This window comes from Physeter macrocephalus, chromosome 8 (genome assembly GCF_002837175.3).
Source record: "Physeter macrocephalus isolate SW-GA chromosome 8, ASM283717v5, whole genome shotgun sequence".
NCBI classification, from domain to species: Eukaryota; Metazoa; Chordata; class Mammalia; order Artiodactyla; family Physeteridae; genus Physeter; species Physeter macrocephalus.
The window spans coordinates 144,110,732-144,127,178 of NC_041221.1; the positions used below are offsets into that span (position 1 = coordinate 144,110,732).

General features: G+C 42.7%; 1 protein-coding gene across 2 annotated transcripts in view; it reads right to left on the reverse strand.

Moving 5' to 3' along the window:
- The window catches only part of HTR4 (5-hydroxytryptamine receptor 4), a 338,048-nt gene extending 321,869 nt beyond the window's left edge, over positions 1–16,179 (reverse strand). For both annotated transcript variants that reach the window (XM_028493352.2, XM_028493351.2), the window contains exon 1: positions 16,134–16,179. The gene's annotated coding sequence lies outside the window, so the exon portion shown is untranslated. The remainder of the gene's footprint in view (positions 1–16,133) is intronic.
- Positions 16,180–16,447: the final 268 nt, after the last annotated feature.

The following is a 16,447-nucleotide window of genomic DNA, read 5'->3' on the forward strand; positions in this document are numbered from 1 at the left end:
CATTAGAGAAATGCAAATCAAAACTACAATGAGGTATCACCTCACACTGGTCAGAATGGCTATCATCAAAAAAATCTACAAACAATAAATGCTGGAGAGGGTGTGGAGAAAAGGGAACCCTCTTGCACTGCTGGTGGGAATGTAAATTGATACAGCCACTATGGAGAACAGTATGTAGGTTCCTTAAAAAACTAAAAATTGAATTACCATATGACCCAGCAATCCCACTACTGGACATATACCCCGAGAAAACCATAATTCAAGAAGAGTCGGGGCTTTCCTGGTGGCCCAGTGGTTGGGAGTCTGCCTGCCGATGCAGGGGACATGGGTTTGAGCCCTGGTCTGGGAGGATCCCACATGCCACGGAGCAGCTGGGCCTGTGAGCCACAACTACTGAGCCTGCGCGTCTGGAGCCTGTGCTCCGCAACAAGAGAGGCCGCGGTAGTGAGAGGCCTGCGCACCGCGATGAAGAGTGGCCCCCGCTCGCCGCAACTAGAGAAAGCCCTCGCACAGAAACGAAGACCCAACACAGCCAAAAATTAATTAATTAATTAATTAATTTTTTAAAAATGAACTTTGGTGTCAATTACCACCAAAAAAAAAAAAATGAAGAGTCATGTAGCACAATGTTCATTGCAGCTCTATTTACAATAGCCAGGACATGGAAGCAACCTAAGTGCCCATTAACAGATGAATGGATAAGGAAGATGTGGCACATATATACAATGGAATATAACTCAGCCATAAAAAGAAACAAAATTGAGTTATTTGTAGTGAGGTGGATGGACCTAGAGTCTGTCATACAGAGTGAAGTAAGTCAGAAAGAGAAAAACAAGTACAATATGCTAACACATAAATATGGAATCTAAAAAAAAAAATGGTTTTGGGCTTCCCTGGTGGCGCAGTGGTTGCGCGTCCGCCTGCCGATGCAGGGGAGCCGGGTTCGCGCCCCGGTCTGGGAGGATCCCACATGCCGCGGAGCGGCTGGGCCCGTGAGCCATGGCCGCTGAGCCTGCGCGTCCGGGGCCTGTGCTCCGCAACGGGAGAGACCGCAGCAGAGGGAGGCCTGCATACCAAAAAAAAAAAAAAAAAAAAAATGGTTTTGATGAACCTAGGGGCAGGACAAGAATAAAGACATAGATGTAGAGAATGGACTTGAGGACACGGGGAGGGGGAAGGGTAAGCTGGGACGAAGTGAGAGAGTAGCATGGACATATATACACTACCAAATGTAAAATAGATAGCTAGTTGGAAGCAGCTGCATAGCACAGGGAGATCAGCTCCGTTCTTTGTGACCACCTAGAGGGGTGGCATAAGGAGGGTGGAAGGGAGACACAAGAGGGAGGGGATATGGGGATATATGTATGCATAGAGTTGATTCACTTTGTTATACAGCAGAAACTAACACAACAGTGTAAAGCAATTATACTCCAATAAAGATGTTAAAAAAAGAAAAAAAAAAGGAATGATTCCAGTCCACTAGAAGTTAGGAAAGATATAATTCCCACTGGTGGTTCTCGTGAAAGAACAGCAATATCCAATATTTATGGGGAATTTATTTTTTGCCACGTCCCCTGCTCAAAGTACTTTGACTGAATTATCAATTTAAGGTTCACAGCAATGCTACTAGGTAGGTTTTATTTTATCTCTGACTTATAGGTGAGTGAGACAGATCCAGAGATGTAAAGCAAGACCTCCGCAAATGGTAGAGTTTAGATTTAAACCAAGGTCTGGTTTTTGAGGTCCATGTTCTTAACCGACTCTGCTGTGCTGGGACTGGACAGGTTCACGAGGCCATATAAAGCAGTCAAAAGAGGTCTTGGCCAGGAACCAGGGAATTTAGGGAACATCTGGGCCAAGCCAACCTGCTTGGAACCTCAAGCAAATTTCTGTACCTTCCTAGGCCTTAATTTCCTCATCTGCAAATCCAAACGACTGGATGTTGAGGATGTTCCTTAGTCAGCTATAGCTTTATTCATTAATTCCACAAATATTTACTGCATGCCCATTATGTGCCAGGCACCATTCCAGACACTGAGAATATGATAATAACCAATATAAACAAAGTTCCTGTATTCATGGATTTTGTATTTTAGGTGTGTTGCAGGGGTGAGGAATACAGAATAAACAGGTTGAAAGTTTCAGAAAAAGATTAGCCCATGAAGAAAATAAAATAAGGTCAGAGATTGAAAGTGACAGATGCAGGGTGGTGGCTATTTTATATGATGTGGTCAGTGAAGGCACTCTGGGGAGGGGAGATTTGAGCAAAGAACAGAATGATGAGAAGGAAGGAATGAGAAATGAGTATACACAAGCTACATGGAATTGGAACTAAAAGCATTAATACCCAAGAAGGCCCACAGCTGTTAAATAACTATTGAAATTGCCTCAAATTTAAATTAGATGCATGTGGGGGCTTGCTTTAAGCCTGTCCCCCCTTTGTCAATAAACCTTCCATCATTAATCCAATTTCATGGTGTAATTTTAGTATAAGTTAGTAGCCTCAAATTATATAATTTGCTCAGGTTTCATTGTAAATACTAATTTTTCTAAGCCTAATTGAGAGACTCCTGGCCAGAGTAGGTTACAGAAAAGGAGCAACAATAGGTGAATAGACATTATTTCTGGTGTATCAGACAACTTGGTTAAAAAATGTCTTTACTGAAAGATCGCAGATGATCTGGGGTCATTCAGATTGTATTTGACCCAAGGAATGATTTCTAAGGTCCATGGATTCTACCTCTTCCAGACCTCTAATACCCGTTCACTTCTCTCCATGTTTACCACCATTGCTCACGTCCAGGCCACCCCCTGTTCTCCATGCTCACCCCCTTCCAATTCATTCTCCATACCATAGCCAGGGTTATATTTCTAAAACAAAAATTTTATCATGTCACTGTTCTCCTGAAAACCCCCCAACAACGGTGACTACATAGCTCATAATGGTGGTGGTTGCAAAATGCTATGCATTTGTCAAAATCCATAGAACCGCACACCTAAAGAGAGTAAATTTTACAGTGTGTAAACTACATCTCAATAAATCCGACTTTAAAAATCTCTAATGATAGTCATTGCTCTCCAGGTAAAAAGCTAACTTTTCGTAGGGCGGTGGTATTACACAGTGGATTAGATATTCCTTCTCAGCCTGGATTCAAAGCCCATCCTCATAATATCACTTATTAACTGTGTAATCTTCACCAAGTCACTTGAACTCTTGGTACTCACTCTCCTTATTTGTCAAAATGAGATAATAATAGTACCTACCTCTTAGAGTTGTCATGAAGATTAAATGAGTTAATTCCTATAAAGCCCTTAGAACAGAGCATGATGTATAAGTGCTCATTAAATGTACAGTATTACTAACAAGCCGTATAATACTCTTCATGATTAGAACCTATATTAGTTTGAAAGGGTTGCCGTAACAAAGCATCGTGGACTCAGTAGCTTAAGCAACAGAAATTCATTGGCTCACAGTTCTGGAGGCTAGAAATCCAAGATCAAGGTGTTGGCAAGGTTGGTTTCTTCTGAGAGCTTGGAGGGAGAATCTGTTCCAGGACTCTCTCCTAGCTTCTGGTGGTTTTCTGGGAATCTTTGTCATTCTTGGCTTACAGATACATCACCTCAATCTCTGCGCTCATCTTCACATGGCATTTTTCCTGTGTCTCCAAATTTCTCCCTTTTTATAAGGACACCAGTCATATTGTAGGGATCCACCTTACTCCAGTATGACCTCACACTACAACAACTCTATTTCCAAATAAGGTCACATTGTGAGATACTGGGAGTTGGAACTTCGACATACAAATTTTGGGGATATATAAGTCAACCTATAACAGGCCCTGAAATGTTCTCTTACCATTTTTGCCCGTAATATCTCTTCCAACAAACTAACACAGTCACCAATTTGTTTGGCAAACTTTTACTCATCCCTCAAGTTTCAGTTAGATATTGTTTTCTTGGATAATTCCTCCCTAACATTTCGCAAACCCACCAATTAGATTAGAGTCTTTTTAATATCTTTTAGTGTCCCTGTGCTTACACCTCCCACAACCCTTATCACTTTGCACCATACTTACCTGTTTACTGCTTGTCTCCCCACAAGACTTCAAATATCTTTTCAACAAAGATTCCCTAAAATTATGCCTCGGAACCCAGATGGATTCTAAGTAAATGTTTGTTGAATTAATGAATGTTAACATCTCTTTCCAGATTCTGGCATCACCTATTTTGTTTCTATGGATGGTTAGAGGGAGAAAAAAGTAGAAAGCAAAATTTTTAGAAAAAAATTAGAAAGCAAAATTTTGTTAAGCAGCATATCAGTTGGAGTTTAGTTTGAAGATCAGTATCCATGATAGTTATTTCAAATAAAAGGTATTTAATACAGGGACTTATTTACACAGTTGTTGGAAGGAAGGGAAGGCAAACAGAGAATGCTGAGAAAATCCAGATATGAGTGACTACAGGAAGCAGCTCCCACTCCTAGGACTGAGGGAATAGAAGGGAAATGGAAATGTTACCAAAAACTAAGAGTTAGAGGAGGGTGTCAGCCATGGCTGAAGCTTAGATCTCAGACAGGCAGAAACCACATGGCTGTAGCTTGGACCTCTGATGTGGAGAACACCATAGGTGATACAGGGTGTGCTGAAGGTTGCTGGAGATGGAGCCATGTCTGTTCTCTACTGTCAGAGGGAAACCTCAAGATACCCAGCATGGAAGTCTAGGCAATGTACAATAGTTTGCAGACTCCCAACCCCAGCATCACAGAGCAGGGATAGGAAGGTGGGATACAAGCTGAGAGGCAGTGGACACATAACTAGCACAAACCAAGAATCTTATACAAAGGTATATATATTTCACATAATTATGAAAGATTCCTGCCAGTGGGTTTCAAACCCTGGCTCTGTCACAGGTTGACTATGTCCTTGGGCAAGGAGCTCCCCTCCTCTGAGCTTCAATTTCCCCATCCGTGGCAGGGGAAAAGAACTAAATGATCTCTTAGGGCCTTTCTAAGTATTAGCAGGGATTTGACAGCAGAAGCACCAGGGAGTTGCTAGGGATTTCTGAATGATGATGTCACTCTAGAGGAGCCAATCTCAGGCTTTAGCCATCATATAAATAAGACATTTCCTTTTTCCCATTCTGCAGCTACTGTTTACATGCTCCAAAGAAGGCAGAGGAAGGAAGCTAGGGTTGCATTTCTCCAATATGGTGACTTTCTCAGACAAACCAATCCCAAAATAGCCACTAAGGGTAATGTTTCACATTTAGTTAAGTGACCAAATAACTGAATTGCAGAGGGTGGGGGGTCAGGGGAGGCAGAAGCAAGTGGGAGGAGACAAGTGAAAAGAGCAAATGTTTTGTGTGCACACAGGGCCTAAATCTACTGTGTGTTTGATGCACAGCAACAATATTTTCTCCAGTCCCCTTGGCCTGGCCTTGCTCTCTGCCCCCTGTGGCCTTGTTGGGAGTCCAACCATGGTGTAGAAGACTCAGCTCAAGTCTCAGCACAACCACATGCCAGGCAGGAGACCTAAAGCAAGGCATTTATTTTTGCCTCCTATGAGCCTTATTTTCCTCGCCTGTAATTCTGCCTGCATCTCAAGATCATAAGGATCAAATGAGCTAATATGTGTGGAAGTGCCTACTCATTCTGGGTGCTGTTTACAAAAGTGTAGTCATTTAATAAAATACATGAAGCATTAAAGTGCATTTATAAAAATGTACTAAGTATGCTTAAGACTTTTACACTTACATGTATGCTTTTTACTTCAATAAAACAATTACCCAAAAAAGTAAAACTGTAAGAAGTAAAAGGCGATTTAAATTTAGTTTAATTTATGAACTAAAAAGTATCATGTGATAAGAAGTGATCTACTTAGATAACAAAGCCTATAGTATAACTATATAAAGCAGAGCTAAGTTCTCTAGATTTTTTTAGACATAGCTGAAATTCTGTAGGTATATCCCCTACTTAATTCTAGCTTTGCAAAAAGGATGCATGTTTAGTGCAGAAAATTTGGTAACTATAGGAAAGCACAGAGAAGAAAATAAAAATTAACTATAATTTCACCCCCACATACACAAAATTAAGACTCCTCTGTGAATTACAAATGCTACTGGACTACTAGGGTCTGACTGGTGACAGTGTTCTTTATTCTTTTCCTTCTTTTCTACTTCTTAACAGACTCAGAAATTGAGAATTCTTATAAGCCAGGACCAGGTGGCAACGCAAGGGCCTACAGAAAACAGGAAGGTGGGATATCAAGTCAAACACCTGAGATGCACCACTGCAAGTTCAATGTAAATGGCAGCTGAACGCTGGCCTGAAAGGTGAGGACTGCTGGAGAGTGGTGTAGACTGTGGCAAACTCAAGACCATGTGCTCCAAGGGCTACTTAGCCCCAACTCATTCTTCCATATTTCCAGTGTGGCTGGATCACTTATATTTCTAAGACAAGCTGAGCATATAAATATGTGAAAGTCCCCAATTTTTAAATCTTATTGCCTGATTAATGTTTTAACTCCCTCTAAGCCAAACCAAAGACATCTGTAGGCCAAATGTGGCCTATGGCTATCAATATGCAACCTCTGCTAAAGGCAAAGAGGGTAGGGGTGTGTTCACTGAAGGTCTTAGGCAGGGAAGTAACAGGAGCAGAAAATTCCTGAGAAAATTTCTGAGGCACCTGGTATGAAGGAGAGATTGAAGGGGGAAGAAACTAGAGGTAGTGGAAAGATAATATTCCAGGTGAGGAATGATTGGTGCCTTAACTGGGGCAGTGGAGATGGAAGCTGGGAGGTGGGGGGGGGTAAGGGGGGGAGTGCTGGGAGAACTGATGATGTAGGGAGGGGCCGGGAGCCCAAGAGGGGTACCAATGTCACAGTTTTGCCTAGAGCCCTGGGGACCCACTGTTCAAGTTTGAGGAAGGAAGTGCCTTGTTTGATAACAGACAACTGGAGAGGAGGAACCACTAAGAACTAGAGAGGCCTCCTCCCAAAATAGCAAAAAGACTAAACAAGCCACGCATTATAGGGTTTGAGGTCAGAGCCAAGAAGGCAGCGGGGAGGGAAGGGCATGTGGGCTCAGTAGTCTGGACCAGAGGTCAAGAGAAGAGAGGAGGAATAAAGTCAGAACCAAGTCCTATACCTTGAAGGGACTGGGGATGCTTAGTCTGAAGAAAAGGCACATAGGAAACAGGAATTGGCTGGCTTGCTGGCAAAAAGTATTTATTGAGCATCTACATGTGGCAGGGTTCCAGCTGGTGCTGGGTTTTGGGGCGATAGTGATAAGCAAAAGCAAATAAAACTGATGTTGTACTTACCCCGAGGGAGTCTTCTGGAAAGATACTGATTGAATAATCTCAAAAACAAATGCAAAGGTGCAAAACTGAGATAAGTAATGGGAAGGAGAGGGGTATAGTGTTCTGAGGGTGTGTCCCAGAGGGTGGGGACCTATACTTCCATAGGAAATGATGATTCATCTGAGAGCTAAGAGATGAGTGAGCACTAATGATGTAAACAGGGGAAAGGAAAGGCTTTTAGGCATCAGGAACAGCATGTGCAAATAAATACCTGACTCACATGAAGGACTGAGAAGGCCAGTGTGGTGGGAGCACCCCACAAGGAACTTGGGAGGCTATCCTCATGAGGCTTGTTCTGTGCAGTCTGCAAATGCATCCATTAGGGGTGCCACAGACACACTCCGTAAGAGACTGATGGGAGTGTTTAGGATTTGTTGTTTGCTTTTAGTTAACATAAAAAGCTATCATTTATTCAGTTTCACATGTCCCAGGCCCTGTTCTAAATAACTGTCTCATGAGTCTACACAATAGCCTCAGAAGGTACATGCTCCCTTTACCACTGCTGTGTAACACCTGCCAAACTCAGTGGCTTAAACAATAATAATTTCATTATCCTGTCTCTTAATTGTGAAAGGGGCTCAGCTGGGTGGATTTTGCTTGGGGCTCATCATGCATTTTCAGCCAGATGGTGGCTGGGGCTGAGCTATTTAGAGCGGCTGGAAGAGCAGGCAGCATCTCTTTCCAAAGGGCTTCTCCACCTCGTGGCTAGTTTGGGCTGCCTCTTCACATGAGGTCTCTGGGTAGTTATATAGCAGAGGTCTTCCTCCAGAGCAAGTTATTCAGGTGAGATAGGCAGAGGTTGCCAGTCTTCATAAAGACTAGCACCCAAAATGCCACAGTGTCACTTCTGTTGTATCCATTGGTCACAGCAGTCATAGTCAGACCAGATTCAAGGGGGTGGAAGAATAAAGCCCATCTTTTGATGGGGCAATGGCATGTGCATACGGGAGGGAAGGAATCATTGATGACTGTGTTGGAGATAAGCCACCATAGTACCATCGTACAGATGAAGGGATAGAGGCTAAGAAAGAAAGTTGCTAAGATCACAAAGCCAGCAACAAGTGGCAGAACTAGGATGCAGACCCAGGTCTATGTGACTCCAAAATATACTGCATTTAAGCACTGTGATATTCTTTTAGCAGGGAAGGATGGAGCAAGAAGAAAAATCCTGGGTTCTGCTCCCAGCACGGCCTCCGACTTGCTGTGTGACAGAGCAAGCTCCTTCCAACCTGCGGGCCTCAGGTTCCTCCACTACGCAGAGAGAGATGGGTGGCTCTAGGATTCTAAGGGTCTGAGAGTCTATACTGCATCCTCTGAGCTGGGTGGTCACCAACTGGCTCCTTCACCCACTTAGCACATCAGCATCTCAGCTCCACGGTCAGGCAGGAGCCTCTGTTGTCCCTCCTTCCCTTTCCTCTTAGCAACACTCCGCTTTGCTCCCCTGGCGGCTCTGTTTACCCAGCCTCTCCTCCACTTTCCTGTAACCATAACCAGTAAGCAATGCCTTACGTCTCTCCCTCTCAACAGCTGCCCTTGAAGGCTAGTTTCATTCTTGACTAGGGGCTTTACAGAGGCTGAGGCCAACATCTTTTTTATGCCAGACAGCACAGCAGGCTTTGCAGCTCTTTGCAAATAATTAGTACGTCACGAGGGTATGTCAAATGAGAGCTTGTATAAATGAATCCATGGTCCTGTTTTGTGCAAACTTCCAAACCGTACACGAGACAGCAAATCCATTGAGGACAGGAATTGCAGTTGATTTATTCATCACTGTATCGGCTATAAAAATGTCTGGCCCATAGTGGGTAATCAAAACATATTTGTTGGTTGCACCAGCTAATATATATTTTAATCCCTGCTGTTCAGTTCTGTAAGTTTCCACTTTATGGTCCAATTCATCCTCAAACATATTTAGGCTTAACTTTCCTCCTTTGTCTATTCTCCTCTGTCATTCTGTCAATCTGATTTGTTTTTCCTCCTTTTTGGTCTTTGTGAGTCTAGTATTTTTTCCCTAGGAACATTCCTTTACAACTTAAGTCACTGAAATTTAAGCTTGCCTGCAGGCCTGTTCCTCTTCTGTTCAGTCTCAACTAAAACATAAGAATAAAAAGCCATAAGAAAGACTGAGAGTCAGAAGCCCTGGCTTCTGACCCATTCCTCCAACTACCTTTGCGACATTTCTCAACTTTCTTCCTCATTATGGATCTCAGTTTCCCCATTCCTACTGAGAGAGGGTTGGAATATCTTTTTAATGGGTATCTTTTTAGCGATGGAAGATTTGCACAAATCTAATTGTATGCAGAGGCAGGATATAGAAAGGCAACTACAAGGGGAGCAGCTCTGGTTGGAGTGGGAACCCAGGACCTCCACCCACCTCCCTGTGTCTGTGGCTGCCTCTGAGGGCCTTCTGCTGAAGTGGGGGCCCTTCTGAGCCAGGCAATCCTTAAGAGCACTCCAATTCCAAGGTGGAATGACTCACAGCCCTGTTAATCCACTGGACTGTCAAAAAGGGCCGCAACAGCAGAGATACACACTCATGTACACTCTAAATAGAAAAGAGGCCCCAGAAACTGCTTTAACAAGCTCTGTCTTCTCTCTTATAGCTTCCACATTTGCTCAAGTTTTTGCCATCTTTATTCTCATCTCCTGGTTTCTTCTCACATCCTTCCTCTTCTCCCTCCAAAGAAGTTACTGAAAAATTCTAATAATTTCTACTTTGATTTCTTTGCTATTATCTACTGCATTCCCCTCCCCAAACCCACCCTCAGTCTCCATAATTACAGAGAATTCACTAACTTTTGCTTAAATTGCACCTCAATTTCTTCACCAAAAAAGAGTAGTCAAAGGAAAAGACTCTTGTGGCCATGACAGTATTTTCTAGAATTCTGTGTGCATTACTTTTTTTTTTTTTTAATTAAACTATGCTTTTTAACAGTTCTCAGAGTGAAAATTCAAGCAGAGCAGATGAGTAAGTGAAAGTAAAAGTAAAAGTATACTGTCCTGCCTTCCCCACCAGCCCCATCTCCCAGTCCCTGGTCCCCTATATATTAAACACTGTTAATTGTTTCTGAGTGTCTTTCCAAAATATGTTTGTGAAAATAGAAACATGTTATACAAAAAGGTGATACACATACTGTTTTGCTTCAACCCTTTTCACTTAATATCTTAGAGAGCTTTATCTATCACATGTACTACCCCATTCTTTTGAACTGCAGCATAAAATTCCACATTCCACTGTACAGTTACACTAATTTGCTTAATTAATTTACACATCTCCTTATTGATGTGTATGTGTTGTTAGGAAGATGCCACATACAATGCTTTGTTTACACAAATGGGGACATGTTACACTGTTGTACAGTTAGCTTTTTTACTTTATGATATATTTTGGATATTGCTTCGTATCAGCTGGCACAGAGCTACCTCTTTTTTTTTTGATAAGAGATTTTATTTTTTAGAGCAGTTTTAGGTTCATAGCAAAACTGAGAGGAAAGCACAGAGATTTCTCAAATGCCCCCTGCCCCACACGTGCATAGCCTCCCCCGCCAAACTGCTATATTTTTTAACAGTTGATGAACCTACACTGATAAATCATCATCACCCAAAGTCCAGAGTTCAGAGTTCACTCTTGATGTACATTCTAAGGATTTTGACAAATGTAGAATGACATGTATCCACCACTGTAGTATCATATGGAGTAGTTCCACTGCCCTAAAAATCCTGTGCTGTGCCTATACATCCTTCCTTCATCCTGAACCCCTGGCAACCACTGATCTTTTTACTGTCTCCACAATTTTGCCTTTTCCAGAATGTCAGAGTTGGAGTCATACAGTATGTAGCCTTTTCATATTGGCTTGTTTCACTTGGTAATATGCATTATGTTTGCTCCATGTCTTTTCATGGATTAATAGCTCATTTCTTTTTACTGCGGAATAATATTCTTTTGTCCAAATGTACCACAGTTTATTTATCCGTTCACCTACTGAAGGACATCTTGGTTGCTTCCAAGTTTGGCAAATATGAATACAGCTGCTACAAACATCCATGTTTACATAATAATCCACTGAATGTCAATACATAAATTTATTTAGCCATTTTCCTTTTACAAACATTTAGGTTATTTCCAGTTTGGGAGCTTTTAAATTATGCTAAACAACACTGCAAAGAATATCCTTTGTATATATCCTTTGCATATCTGTGTGCATATATCTCCAAGAGAAATTCCTAGATTCCTAGCAGTGCAATTGCTGAGTCAGAGGATATGTGCATTTTAAATTTCAATGAGACAAAAACAGTGTCTATCCTAGTCTGGTTCCAACCCTGAGTTTTTGTAAAGCATCCGATTTTGCTAATGTGGTAGAGAAAAAAATTTTTGCTGTTGTTTCTGGATTTTGTATGTCAATCTACTCCCTTCCTTTCCTCCCTCAGTGCCCAGATGACCACGCCATATGCTCCCACAGCTTGTCACACATCCCTCTCCCTGTGTCAACCTGAGTTCCCTGCTTGTGAGGTCTGTCCTGTATTTTCTCACAGCATTAATCACAATCCTCTACAGGAAATCAGCCCTTTGCCGGCATCCAGCCCTGCAATTGCACACACATAGTGCACTTGATCTCACCACCAGTCTGAGGGCAGGTAGGAGTACCGTAACACTCTGCTTTACAAATGTGGAAACGAAGACCTGTCACCCAGCAAGGCCCATGGGAGCAGTGCCATATCACGCCCCTGGCCAAATTGGTTTCTTTCCCCATCTGCTCCTTTGGCACACGGCTCCTGGGCACACTTCTGTGAAATAGCCTCATTTATCCCACCACCAATTTTTTTTTCCAGATTTTAGCTTTTCATGGCCTGCCTGCCTGCCTCCTTCTGTAATTTCTCTTAAACCTCAAGTGCTTATCCCAGCATTCAGGGGCTTTCAAAATACATAGCATGGGGCTTCCCTGGTGGCACAGTGGTTGGGAGTCCGCCTGCCGATGCAGGGGACACGGGTTCGTGCCCCGGTCTGGGAGGATCCCACATGCCGCGGGGCCGCTGGGCCCGTGAGCCATGGCCGCTGAGCCTGCGCGTCCGGAGCCTGTGCTCCGCAAAGGGAGAGGCCACAACAGTGAGAGGCCCGCATACCGCAAAAAAAAAAAAAAAAAAAATACATAGCGTGACTCACATCTTACTGTTATTCTCCTCATATATCAGGCGTTATAGCTCTCCTGCGATAGTTACTGTTCCTCAAACATAGTTCAAGGTTTCCCACTTCCACATCTGTTCACATCATATCTCCTCTGTGGTATTCTCTTTTTCTGTTCCCTGACTACCCAAATCACATCCATCCTCAAGCCAAGCTCAATGGCCACCAACTGAATGAAACTTTTTATAATTTCTCTTTGTCTTCACCCACATAACTAACAAGACGAGCCCTCTGTTGAATGCAGGTCTCTTTTATACCTCTTTTATAGCCTTTATCACACATCCTGTCATATCATAATTTTCCTTCTTAACTTCACTGTGTTACAATAAATCTTTGGGAGGCAGCTAACTGTGTCCCCCAAGAGCTTTCAGCAGGACCCAGAAGTAGTAATAAGGTGCCCCCCAAAACTCTCATACATATGTTTTAAACATGACAAAAATGAAACCATTTCATACAATCTGGCATATACTTTGCTCATACCTTAGTGATAAAGCGTGGACAACTTTCTGAGTCTGCAAGTTTTGGTCTACTTCATTCTTTTCATAACTACACATCACAATATATATTTCTTCTAATTTACTGAACCATTTCTCCTTTTTGAAAAATTAGTTTTGTTTTAATCACAAGTGAAACAGTATCTTTACATAAACATCTGACATTTAAGAAACAAATTTCCAGCAAGAGAATTGCTAGGTGAAAGGATATATACATTTTACATGTTAATAAATTCTACCAAATTACTCTCGAAACAGCTGTGCCAATTTATTTTCTCTTTTAAAATCCTGTTAGTCTCTTGGCTAAAGACTCTTTATTATCCAATACTTCCTGCTCTTTTGGATGTCTTCCCCATGCCTCCTCCCCAGTATTTATGTGGGGAGATTGGTTACTGAATCAGTCCTCTTTTGTGCATAGAATCAAGTTCCCAGCTCACAGTATTTACTTCATTATATGGAACTGAAGTTTATGTACTAACCTCCACTACTAGCCTGTGAGTTTCTTCAACGCAAGAGCCCTGCCTTGTTCACTTCTTTACATTTCTCAGCTGCATACTTTAAGGATATCTAAGTAAATATGTGTGTGTGTGTGTGTGTGTGTGTGTACATGCACACATATACGTATAGTATCTGCCCTCTGTATTATGGACCCTGTGTTGGGGTGTTAGGGATACAAAGATGAATAAATTAGTATTAGAAAGCAAAATGAGAACTAATACTAATATAGGGCAAGTGCTACTGTTTGGTGTGACCCAAAAGCACATACCAGACGCATCTAACCTGGTCTCATAGTTAGCAAGTCTTCCTGGAGGAAGCTGACAAAGCGTGAGTGTGTGTGAGTGTGTGTGTGTGCGTGCGCGTGTGTGCTGGGGATGTGGGGACCATGCAGGAGATGAGGGGAGAAGGAAAGGAGGTGGAATAGGGAGCTACTATGAGTGGAGGAAGGAGGCTGGATGAAGCCCAGAGGCTCATGGCCAACGACTTCCAACCTCTCTCCCCACTGGTGACTGGACAGTGCTGCCACTACTCCAGCCTCCGGCAGTGTGGTGGAACCTAGCTCCGAGACCCCGACAACTGGGGCGCTTCCACCTCGGCAGCCTTAACACGCAGTGCTTTCATTGAGTCTGAATCCTGACTAAGTGGTTCAGAGGCAGGCTTTTGATCAGACAGAGCTGGGTCTAAAGCCCTTCTCCTCTTCCTTTTACCTATGGTGTAACCTGTGGCAGCTGCTTAATTTCTTTAAACCTCAGTTTTCTCACCTGTGAAATGGGAATAACTGTGCCACCTCGTAGTGCTGTATGAGATGAGATAAAAGATGAGAGACTGCAGGTAAGGTGCTACACATAGCTCCTGGTATATAGAATATGCACATAATAAATAAAACCTATGCCTGTTGTCTTTCAGACCCCTTAACAACCACCAACGAACTATGAAGGGATCACTTGATTCAACTTTCCCATTTTACAGGTGAGGAAGCTGAGGCCCAATGAGGGGCACAACAGGGGTGAGGGCCAGGATGGACTCTCCTCCTCCGGGCCAGCACATGTTTCACCACCCCGCAGTGATTAGACTCAGCTGGGCATCTGTATCTTCTCACCTTGAGCCAGGGAGATCTTTCCCTCTGTGGCATCAGCAAAAGGCACCACTTTGGAGAGAGGCCAGCCCTGCTCCCTTTCAAGCACCTGGAAGGCATTTCTCCTCCTTTGCCCATCTTCCCCAGCCACAGCTGGCTTTATACCTTCTCCCATTGTTTCCCTGTCAGCTCTGCTTCTTTTCTTCAAGCAGACACTTCTTGATCCCTACAATTGTTTCATCCCTACTTTCCTACAGGGCCCGCAACTGCAGTTCCTTTTCTTGGGCTCCAGCGTTGGGCAGTTAGCACTTAGGGGACCTTCAGCCCAAGAGGCTGCATGTACAATCTCTTCCCCGTGAGAGGTTTCCTCAGTTCCATGGCCAGCAGACCTTTCCATGGCTTCTCTAGGTTTAATATCAGTAATTAATTCAGCATTTACTATGTGTCAGGTCAGTTCTAACCATTTTGCAGATATTAACTCATTTGTTCCTCTGAACACCCCCAAGAGGTTGTGAGATATTATTATCAATAGCCCCAATTTACAGATGAGGAAGTCGAGACACAGGGAAATTAAGTAACTTGCTCAGGGTTTGACAGCTAAGAACTGCAGGAAGCAGGGCTTCAAACCAAGCAGTTGGCTCCAGAGACACTCTAGAGCACAGAGCACCTGTTCACAGATCAGGTCATGCCTAGGTTTTTGTCTGAAACCACCAATGGCTTTGCTTCTCCCACTCTCTGACAGGTTTCTCTTGGGAGCCGTTCCTTCAACAATTACTGGCTCACAAACCCTCATCTCAGCAACTGCTGCTAGAAAATCCAAACTAAGACTTCTTCCAACAATCTACCGCAAAGGTTACCACTGTTAGTAGTTTGATATATACAAAGGATTTTTTTTTCCATGTTGGATAAATTTATTAATTCATTTAAAGGACTGCCCTTAGAAAAACAAATATAATGTTGTGAAATTGAAGCTGTGCTAGAAAATCTAAGATGACGATGATGATGACAGTGATGATGATGACAACGATAAACACTTTCTTTTGGAAACACTGTGTTAAGTACCTTAAATGCATTATTTCATTAAACCATCAAAAGTGTCCTCTGAGAGTACTGCTATTCAGGGAATGCTTCCACTGTAATGGCAACCATCAACAGACACATCACCCAAAATCTATTTATCTTCTAAACATTATGATATTTTAACTTCCATTTTGATGTCCGACCAAAACCTCCAACTTGATGTGGCTACATCGGAATTCATCACTCCTTCCTGTGCTACAGACACTTAGGCCACTGCTCTCCTCACACCTGCTGGGCAACGGCCCCCACTCCTTTGACTCATCTCCTCAACCCCCAGCCAATCCAACTTAGGCTGATTTCTTCTGTTGTCTCATCTCTTGGTTCTCTCCCTCCCTTTCCAAACCAGTTTTTTATACATTCTTTCTATTTCCTTAACAGTCATCCAAGAGATTTTATCCTCATTTTACATACAAACATTCTGAGGCCCAGAGGTCTCAAGTGTATTACCTGCAGCGCTCAGCTGGTTAAGGGCATTATCAGGGTTGCAACCCAGATCCATTTGGCTCCAAAGCCGATGCTCTTTCCTTCACAGCAGTGTGTTCCATTAGCCCGAGCCTGGGGCTGAGATACCTTTAGATGTAATAAGAGATTATTTTAAACACTTCAGTAACACTACATTGAATAACAGTGTACTACTTTGAAGTTATTTTTAAGCTTTTCAATTTTATTTCGATCTTTTAAAACAGATGGAGAAAGTCCCATTTATTACTAGAATACCATTAATATTTCCCTGGCACTTCCTAATGTTCCTTTTCAATAAA